Source organism: Elephantulus edwardii, unplaced genomic scaffold, assembly GCF_000299155.1.
Source record: "Elephantulus edwardii isolate Elephantulus edwardi_28Jun2011 unplaced genomic scaffold, EleEdw1.0 scaffold00072, whole genome shotgun sequence".
NCBI classification, from domain to species: Eukaryota; Metazoa; Chordata; class Mammalia; order Macroscelidea; family Macroscelididae; genus Elephantulus; species Elephantulus edwardii.
In genome coordinates this window covers 12,662,642-12,674,110 of record NW_006399822.1, presented here as the reverse complement: position 1 = coordinate 12,674,110, position 11,469 = coordinate 12,662,642, and positions in this window count along the sequence as shown.

The following is an 11,469-nucleotide window of genomic DNA, read 5'->3' as shown; positions in this document are numbered from 1 at the left end:
GTGAAATATAATATGAATAAAGAATAGTGTGAAAAACAATGTATATGAACTTTGTAAGCAAATCACTATAATATAAAAAAAAATTTTTAAAATTTTACCAGGAAAAGCTGTCCTGCCACTATCATTTTACCATTTTCTTATAAGGTGAATAATGTATATTTTTAGCCAAATATGGCATTCCATTTTTGTGTTTCTTACCCTTTTCCTGCTACATTTCTGCTTCTACATGTCTTGCCTTTGACTTCCCTGGTTGTCTTTCAGACAATTATGAACTGTAACTTTTAAATCCTATTTCATCTGTACAAAAACATGTCCTTATTCATTGTCTAACGTAACTGTATCCTCATTGTGAACATAGACACCTTCCAGGGTCTGATGATCCTCTCTGCTATTGTTTCAAGCAGATTCTGTGATGTTGTGCTATAGCACTTTAAACATTTGTGTACATTTCATGTTTAATTTTTCAAGAAATCACTAAATTGTTTTCCACAGTAGCTGACTCATTTAATAATCTCGCCATTGACGTATGAGAGTTTCAATTTCACTAAATCCTGTCAGCATGTGCCATTTTCTGTTTTTCCAAGAGTAACCATTCTAATGAGTGTAAATTAATACCTCACTGTGGTTTTTTTATTCACATTTATCTGTTGAACGCAGATATTTACTTCCTGAAGTACTGCCATATAGAATCTATGGCCATTAGTAAAACTGTAAAACAAATTTTATTAAGGTTTTAATTGGGACTGCATGCAATGTATAGAGAGTGACTAATGAACATTTTTGAGTGTGTTTGTTGGTCATTTGTCTATCTTTGAAGAAACTTAGGAACATATTTATATTTAATAAATGTATATATGCAGTAAAAGCATTATTTAGTTTCCCATCTCTTTACTGAATATTGTGGTCAAAATAAGATACTCAGCAAATCAATCTTTTATTTTAACAATATCGATTACATCTCAATATGAAGAAAGACAAAAATCCTCACCACTGGACTAATCGGTTACACTATAATAGATGAAGAAAAGACTGAAATTATTAATTATTTATTTGGACCAGTAGTCAATGAATCCAAAGGCATGTTGCATTGGGGAAATGTGTGAATAACTTCTTCGAAGTGTTAATGAATAAGGAAGGATGTCTCTTTAAGGACTAATGTGCACCTGATTCAAGCCACAGTCTTTTCAATTATTTCATGTGCATCTGGAAGTTGGAAATTAATAAAGATGACAGAAGAAGAATTAATGCTTTTGAGTTATAGTGTTGGAGAAGAGTACTGAATATCCCATCAACAAGTCTTCCTTGGAGGGAGTGCAATTCAGGATTTTTCTCAGAGTCTAGGAGGATGAAACTTAGCCTCACATACTTTGGGTATGTTCTCCGGAGAGGCCATTTCTAGGAAAACTACACAATGCTGATAAAGGTGGAATGTCACTGAAAAAAAGAAAGACCCTCAACAAGATGGATTGACAAAGTGACCATAACAATGGGATCATTCATTTCAGAGATTATGAAGACTGTACAGAATAGGGCAAAGTTTAGATCTCTTACAGGGTTTCTATGAGTGGTAGATGATTTGATGGCATGACCACCAAGACCTTTCTGTGTTTCATACATGATTGAGACATCACTAAGTTTTGGTTATTGAGATATGTTCTTGAATCAACTCATGCAATTACAAATCACAGATATATATTCCAAAGCCTGTATTTTGTTTTCTATAGAGTCAGAACCAAACCATAGTTGGCCTTCCATAGCGGGTTTTCACAGAGTAAAGGGCACTGAAGGCGATTGTCCTTTCTTCTCCCACAGAGTGTCTAGTCAGTTCAAACTGTGTGCTTTTGGGATTGCAGCACAGCTTCTTACCAATAGGCCACCAGAGCTTCCCTCTGCATATTAAGATGTTAGGTCTGCATGTTAGGATAGCAGCTTTGATATCAAAGGTATGTGTATACTTTTTTTATTTAGCTTTTGTTATGTGTTGTTGAGTCACCTGTGACTCACAGTGACTCTCTGTACAATAGCTATGAATCCTGTTTTATCCTGAGCCAATCTCACTATCTCTGACACACCTGCCCCTATTATCCCAGTCACTGTGTCAACCCGTATCATCCAGAGTATTCCCCTCCTGTGTTGTTCCTTTACCCTTCTAAACATGATATTCTTCTCCAAGGACTGGTCTCTCCTAGCTACATGCCAAAAATATATGAGACGGAGCTTTAAAATCTTTGCCCTCTGAGAGCAACTTGGTTCCGCTATCTCCAGGGCAGACTTTTTTTGTTCTAAAATTTACCACTGCTTTTTAGTCAAACTGACAGTGATCGCCTTTTCAATTCCAATGACATAAATATTTTCTGGAAAGAGACTTTTCATCTCATCTTCTTCCCTCTAAGTGACTAGTAGATTCTAGCTTGTCAGCCTTTGGGTTAATAGCCCAACATTCAGTGCACTTAGCTACCAGAATTCTGTTAAGATAAATATACTTGAAAATCTTATTGCTGTCAAGCCAGAACTAGTAGTTGGCCCTAGAGAAGGATTCTGAGGCTGCTAATCTTATGGAAGGAGATTCCTCAGAGTTACTGGTAAATTCGAACTGCCAGAGAAAATTGGTCTTGAAGTTAGCAGCAAGGCCTCCCACACCTGACTGCCCAGACTCCCTCTCCCACCGACCTGACCACCTGCCTCGCCCCCCCCCACCCTGCTGCACACCTTGTGCCCAACCTGACATCTCCAACTTGAATGAAGTACTTGCGTGTGACGACCCACAAGCTAGCCTCAATGGGCGTGAGCCATACAGTTGCAACCTGAATGAGGTCTCCACATATCCCCACCCAGGCAGGTAACCCTGTCAAGCGCAATCAAGATATCTGTAAACTGACTAAGTTTCCATGCACAAGTCCCGTGCATCCCAACCCAGGCAGGTATCTCCTCACTCCCTTCCCAAAGCATGAATGAGACAGTTGCAAACTGAATGAGGTCCTGGTGTATGCCGATTCAGAAGCTAGGCTCGCTGGCCACCAGTAGGGCATCTGCAACCTGAATGAGGTTCCTCCATGTCCACACCCAGAGAGGAAGCCCCAACACTGGGCACAAACAGGACAGCTGTAAATTGAGCGAGGACTTCCCACATGCCCACCTGGACAGCTAGCCCAACCCGGACAACTAGCTCCACCAGGAATGAGCCAACAGCTGCCGCCTGAGTGATGTCCCCGCTTGTGACATCTGAGCACACGCCCATCCGGCATTATCCTGTGCTTGTGCGTGACCCACCTATTCTCCCCTCATCCTCAGCCTCACATCTCCTCACATCCAGTCAACTAACTGCCTTTAATCTAGAGCATGTTGGTCTGACTTAGCTGTAACAATTGTCCAACAGAAGATGCCACTTTCATAGGCTGTGAATAGACACTTCCCTTGGTTCAGAAATTCAGAGAAGAACACAAGCAACATAACTGCTATGCCCTCACCTGTAACAGTGATTACAGATAAAGAGCCTATCATCACCTCAGGTATAAAAAAGCCCTACCATAGCATCATCAGGAAAGAAACAGGTTACCTCCCAAGTTATACAAGCTCATAACAAGATGTCACCCCCCCCAAAAGTGACACAATAAAAAATGGATTTTCTGAAGTGAGAAAATCTGATGGAACTTTCTGACACAGAATTTAAAAGAACAATGATTGAATATTTTCAATGAGTGAAAGACAAACTTGAAGACTTACAGGACACTACAAGCAAAAATCAGGATGAGCTTTAAAAAAATATCCAAAACAACACATATTAAAGAAACAAGGCATTAGAGGCTCTGGAAAAACAAGAAATCATGATCCAAAATATGAAGTCCAATGTTTCAGATGCCGTCAACATGATGGAGGGACACATGAACAGAGTTGAAGAGATGGAACAGAGAATCAGTGAAATAGAAGATAGAATTGTCACCACTGATCTGCTAGAGCAAAAAGCAGAATCAAAAAGGAAGAAAAAAGATGAAAACCTAAGAATAATGTGAGACACCATCAAGAGAAATAACATGTACATCATAGGAATCCCAGAAAGGAAGAAGAAAGTTGTTGTTGTTGTTGTTGTTGTTGTTGTTATGTGCCGTCGAGTCGCCTGCGACTCATAGCGACCCTATGTACAACAGCCCTAAACTCCACTCTGTCCTGTGCCAATCGCACTGTCTCTGACACTCCCATCCCAATTATCCTAGTCACTGAATCAATCCACCTCATAGAGGGCCTTCCTCTCCTGCGCTGTCCCTCCACCCTACCAAGCATGATGTCCCTCTCCAAGGACCGATCTCTCCTCACAACATGTCCAAAGTATGTGAGACAGAGCCTCAGAATCTTTGCCTCCAAGGAGTCACCCGGTTTAACCCTCTCCAGGACAAATCTATTTGTTTTCCTAGCAGTCCATGGTATTCTCAATACTCTTCTCCAGCACCACAGCTCAAAGGCATCAATTCTCCTTCTATCCTCCTTGGTCATTGTCCAACTCTCTGATGCATAACAGGTGATTGCAAAGACCATGGCCTGTATCAGATGCACCTTAGTCTCCAGAGAGACACCACTGCTCTTCAGCACTTTGGAGAGATCCCTAACAGCATACTTTCCCATGGCAATGCGCCTTTTAATTTCCTGGCTGCTGGTGCCAAGACTGTTGACTATGGAGCCAAGCAAGCTAAAGCTGTGTACAATCTCAATCTCTTCACCATCCATCCTGATGCTGCCAATTGGTCCAGTGGTGAGAATCTTTGTCTTCTTGACATTGAACCTCAATCCATATTGTAGGCTACAGTCCTTGACCCTCTGCAGCAGGCGCTTCAGGTCCTCCTCAATTTCAGCAAGCAGGGTTGTGTCAACCGCATAACGCAGATTGTTGATAAATTGTCCACCAATCCTGACCCCACATTTCTCCTCATAGAGCCCAGCCTCCCTGATAAGAAGAAAGTAAAGGCACAAAAAAGGTGTGGAAGAATTGCTGGAAGAAAAACTCCCAGACATAATGAAGAATGAGAGACTATATATTCAAGAAGCTCAGCAAACACCATATAGAAGAGACCCCAAAAGAAAAACACCAAGGCACGTCATAGTGAATTTTGCCAGAATCAAAGATAAGGAGAGAATTCTGAAAGCAGCAAGGGAGAAACAAAGAGTAACCTATAAGGGAGACCAGATAAAATTAAGTGCCAATTTCTCAGCAGAAACCATGCAAGCAAGAAGAGAGTGGAATGATATATATCAAACATTCAAAGAACACAACGGTCAACCAAGAATATTGTACCCAGTGCAATTGTCCATCAAATATGAAGGACAGATCAAGATATTCCCAGAAAAACAGAAGCTAAAGGAGTTTGTAAAAACAAGGCCAGCATTGCAGGAAACACTGAGAGACATCCTTCTTACAGCGGTGCCACAGAAAGCAGGATGGGCCAAAGTAACTAGCAACAACATCAAAAAGGACTCAACACAATGATAGCAATAAAACCACGCCTCTCAATAATCACATTGAATATGAAGGGTTTAAATGCACCACTGAAGAGAAAAAGAGTAGCAGAATGGATAAAAAAACCCCAAAATCGATCTATATGTTGTCTACAAGAGACGCACCTGAAAAGTGAAGATAAAGACAAACTAAAAATAAAAGGGTGGGAAAAAAATATACCAAGCAAATGGCAACCAGAAAAAAAGGAGGAGTAGTGATACTAATTTCTGATAAAATAAATCTCAATGCAAAAACCATCACAAAAAACCAAGGAAGGTCATTATATAATGTTTAAAGGGTCAGTAGAACATGAGGACATAACAATAATAAATATCTATGCACCATATGAAAGACCTGCAAATTATATAAAACATTAACAAAACTGAAAAAGGAAATAGACAACACTACTATAGTAGTTGGTAACTTTAATACACCACTCTCAGGAAAAGATAGAACTACCTAAAAGAAACTCAACAGAGATGCTGAAGAATTAAATCACACAATAAACCAACTCGATCTCATAGATATTTATAGACTAATCCACCCCCAAAAAGCACAGTGTACTTTCTTCTCCAATGTGTATGGAACATTCTCCAGATTAGATCACATTTTGGGCCACAAGGTGACAATCAATGAATTAAAAATACAGAAATAGTACAAAGTATCTTCTCAGACCACAATGCTACAAAAATAGACATTAATAACAAGAAACTAAAAGTGAGGAAAAAACCATACATTTGGAAGTTGAAAAACACCTTGCTTGAACATGAGTGGATACAAGAAGAAATAAAAAGTGAAATTAGAAAGTTTCTTGAAACAAATGACAATGAAAACACCACTTACCAAAACCTCTGGGAAATAGCCCAAAGCAGTATTCAGAGGTCAATTTAAAGCAATTAACAAATACAGAAGGCAGGGAAAAAATGACCATTGACTCTCTAACCCAACATCTGAAAAAAATTGAAAAAGAACAGCAAAAACACCCAACATCCTACAAAAAACCTGAAATTACAAAAATTAGGAAAGAAATACATGAAATAGAAGACAGAAAAACAATTGAAACAATCAGCAAAACTACGAGTTGGTTCTTTGAAAAGATCAATAAAATCAACAAACCACTAACAAAACTAACAAAAGAAAAGAAGGAAAAGACACCATATAAAAGATGAAATAGGCAACATCACACAGACCCAAGTAAAATAAAAACACTTACAATGCAGTATTATGAATAGCATACTCAAACAAATATGAAAACCTAGATGAAGTGGACAGATACTTAGGAATTCAAAATCTATGAACACTGACACCAAAATTGAATATCTGAACAGACGCGTTACAAAAAAACAAATTGAAAAGGTAATAAAATAACTTCAAGCCAAAAAAAACACCGTGGACCAGATGGCTTTACAAGTGAATTTTATCAAACATTCAGAGAAGAAATGTCACCAATTCTATATAAACTATTTCAGAAAATAGAAAAAGATGGAATTCTCCCAGACTCATTCTATGAAGCAAACATATCCTTGATATCAAAGCCAAGTAAAGACTGCACCAAAATAGAAAACTATAGGCAATATCTCTCATGAACATAGATGCAAAAATTTTGAATAAATCCTGGCCAATAGAATCTAATTATAAATAAAAAAAAATTATTCATCATGACCAAGTGGGATTCATAACAAGTATGTAAGGATGGTTCAACATAAGAAAAACAATGTAATTCATCACAATAACAAAGCAAAGAGCAAGAACCACATGATCCTATCAGTTGATACAGAAAAGAACTTTGACAAAATCCAACACATTTTTCTGATTAAAACCCTCAACAAAATAGGATTAGAGGGGGATTTCTTCAACATACTAGAAAGATATATGCAAAGCCGAGAGCCAGCATTGTTCTAAATGGAGAGAGAGTAAAGACATTCCTTTGAGAACAGGAACTAGGCAAGGATGCCCACTATCACCTCTCCTATTCAATATGATATTGGAACTCTTAGCGATAGCAATAAGGCAAGAGAAGAAAATAAGAGGTATCCAGATTGAAAAAGAGGAGGTAAAATTATCTCTCTATGCACGTGGTATGATAGTATACTTAGAAAATCCTAAAGACTCAGCAAGAAAACTACCAGACATAATTGACCAATTCAGCAAAGTGGCAGGATAGAAGATAAACATACAAAAATCAATTGGATTTCTTTACAGTGACAAAGAGAATACAGAACTGGAGCTAAGAAAAACAATACGCTTCTCAATAGCTAATCACAAGATTAAATACTTGCGAGTAAATCTAACCAGAAACACAAGGAAATATTCAAAGAAAATGACAAAACATTACTAAAAGAAAGAAAAAGAGAGCTGTAGAAGTAGAAGAATATTCCTTGTTCAGGGATGTTATTTGTTGTTATGTGCTATTGAGTCGCTTGCGACTCATAGCGACCATATGTATAAGCTCTAAATGCCGTTTTATTCTGTGCCAACCTAGCCATGCCAAACGCACTTATTCCCACCACTCCAGTCACAGAATCGATACATCTCATCAAAGGTCTTCCTCTCTTTCGCCGCCCCTCCACTCTGCCAAACATGATGTCCTTCTCCAAGGGCCAGTCCCTCCTTGCAACATGCCCAAAGTATGTCAGACGAAGCTTCAGAATCCTTGACTCCAAGGAGCATTCGGGCTTCACTTTCTCCAGGACAAACCTATTTGTTCTCCTAGCAGTCCATGGTATATTCAATACTCTTCTCCAGCACCACAGCTCAAAGGCATCAATTCTCTGTCTATCATCCCTATTCACCGTCCAACTCTCTGATGCATAGCACGTAATTGCAAAGACTATAGTCCGGATCAGGAGCACCTTAGTCTTCAACCTGAAGTCGTTGCTCTTCAGTACTCTTGAGAGGTCCCTCACAGCTGACTTTCCCAATGCAGTTTGTCTCTGGCCGCTGTTACCAAGAGTGTTGATTCTGTGGAACCAAGTAAACTAAAACTGTTAACTATCTCAATCTCTTCACCATCCATACTGATGCTGCCAGTTGGCCTAGTGGTGAGAATCTTTGTTTTCATGATGTTGAGCTTTAATCCATATAGGAGGCTGCAGTCCTTGACCTTCAGCAGCAAGCGCTTCAGGTCCTCCTTAGTTTCAGCAAGCAGAGTCGTGTCATCTGCATAATGCAGGTTGCTGATGACTCTTTCACCAATCCTGATGCCACATTCCTCCTCCTTGTACAGCCCAGCGTCTCAGATGATCTGTTCTGCATACAGATTGAAAAGGTATGGAGACAGAATACATTCCTGACAAACCCTCTTCTTGATTTTGAACCATATAGTGTCTCCTTGCTCTATTCTGACGACTGCCTCTTGGTCCAAGTATAGGTTTCACATTAGCACAATCAAATGTTCTGGTATTCCCATTCTTCTAAGAGGCAGCCATAGCTTCTTGTGATCCACGCAGTTAAAAGCCTTTGCATAGTCAATGAAGCACAGATAGACATGCTGCTGGTATTCTCTGCTTTCTGCCAAGACCCATCTAACATTAGCTATAATATCCCTAGTACCATGACTTCTAAATCCAGTGTGCACATCTGGCAGTTCTCTGTTGACATATTGTTCCAAACATTTTTGAATAATTTTCAGCAGAATCTTGCTTGCATGATTAATATTAACGATATTGTTCGGTAATTTCCGCACTCCATTGGGTCACCTTTCTTTGGAATGGGAACAAATATTGATCTTTTCCAGTCAGTAGGCCAGCTGGCTGTCCTCCAGATTTCTTGGCACAACTTAGTGAGCACATCCAGGGCAGTGTCTGTTTGTTGAAACATGTCAATTGGTATGCTGTCAACTCCTGGAGCCTTGTTTTTTGCCAATTCCTTCAAAGCAATTTGAACTTCCTCTTTCATCACCTTAGGCTCTTGCTCATGTGTCATTTCATGAAATTCTTCTGTGTCAGCCAATTCCTTCTGATACAGTGACTCTGTGTATTCCTTCCATCTTCTCTTGATAATTCCTGGATCATTTAACATTCTACCCAAAGTATCCTTATTATTGCCACCTGTGGCTTGAATTTGTTTTTCAGCTCCTTCAGCTTAAGAAACACTGAGCAAGTTCAGCCCTTTTGATTTTCTGACTCCAGCTCTCTGCACATGTCATTATATTGTCTTGCTTTGTTGTCCTGAGCTGCCTTTTGAAATTTTCCATTTAGCTCTTTGATTTTTTGGTTTCTTCCTTTAGCTTTGGCTTCTCAGCACTCTAATGCAATATTCAGAGTCTCATCTGACATTCCATCTTGGTCTTTTCTTCTTTTCCAGCCTTTGTAATGATCTTTCGCATTCTTCATGGATGATTTTCTTGATATCCTCCCAGAGCTCATTTGGTCTATGCTCATTCAAAACTGTGAAAATGACAATACTAACAAAGGCAATTTGCACATTGAATGCAATTTCAATACAAATTCTAATTTCATTCTTCAAAGAGATGGAAAAGGCAATCTCCAATTTCATTTGTAATGGAAAGAGGCCCCAAATAAGCAAAGAACTCCTTAAAAAGAGAAACAAGGTAGGAGGTATCTCACTCCCTTGTTTCAAACACTACTTCATTGCTGTGGTGGTCAAGACAGCATGGTACTGGTACAATGACAGACACATAGATCAATGGAATAGAAGTGAGAATCTAGAAAAAAACCCGTCTACCTATGGTTAACTGATTTTTGGCAAGGAGAGGAAATCAGTTAAGTGGGGAAATGACAACGTTTTAAACAAATGGTGCTGGCAAAATTGGAAAACTACCTGTAGAAAACTCAAGCAAGATCCACCCCTCATTCCATACAAAAAAAAACACCCCAACTCAAAATGGATCAAGAACCTAGAACTAAAAGCAAGGACTATAAACTTCATTAAAGAAAAGCTTGGAAGAACTCTAGAAGTCCTAACCCACAACATAAACAGTCTTCCAGTCATCCCGAAAAAATCTACACCACAAGTGGATAAAATAAATGGATGGGGCCTTCTAATAATAAAATCCCTATGCATATCCAAAAACTTCTCAGACAGGTTAAAAATGAAGCCACAGACTGGAAAAAAAAATTTGGTAATTACATGTCAGATAAGGGACTTATATCTAGAATATATAATATATTGAGAACCACAACAAGATAAAGATAAATAGCACAATTGAAAACTGAGCACAGGATATGAGAAGACACTTCGCCAAAGAAGACATTCAGATAGCAAACAAACACATAAAGAAATGTTCAAAATTCCTAGGTCTAAGGGAGATGCAAATCAGAACAACTATGAGATATCATCTCACCCCACTAAGAATAGCAAAATTTAACAGACCAGCAAACATCAAATGCTGGAGAGGTTGCAGAGAAACTGGAACTCTTAATTCACTGTTGGTGGGAGTATAAAATGGTGCAGCCACTATGAAAGGCACTGTGGCACTTTCTCCAAAAGTTGCAAATAGAAATACCATTTCATTCAGCAATTCCATTACTGAATAGGTTAATATACCCTAAAGAAACCATAACTACCACCCAAGCAGATATATGTACATCTATGTTTATTGCGGCTTTGTTAACAAGAGCAAAGAGTTGGAAACAACCTAAGTGCCCATCAATAAATTAATGGATAGGGAAGCTGTAGTATATTCACACAATGGAATACTATGCTGTATTGAAAAAAAAAGAATGCATGAAATATTATACAAAATGGGTGACCATGGAGGACATTATGCTGAGTGGAATGTCTCAGTCACAAAAATTCAAATATTGCATAGGGCCACTCATGTAAAAGGAGACTGTCATTGGGTTGAGGGGAGACTGAGAGAGAATAAATCATGTATACTGCATTGAACTGAAGAACAAATTCAAACCTAGAGTTGCTATAATCAAGGATGATTTGGGCAGAATATTAAATGATCCAGGAAGTATTAAAAGAAGATGGAAGGAATATACTGAGTCATTGTATAGAAAGGAATTGGCAGATAC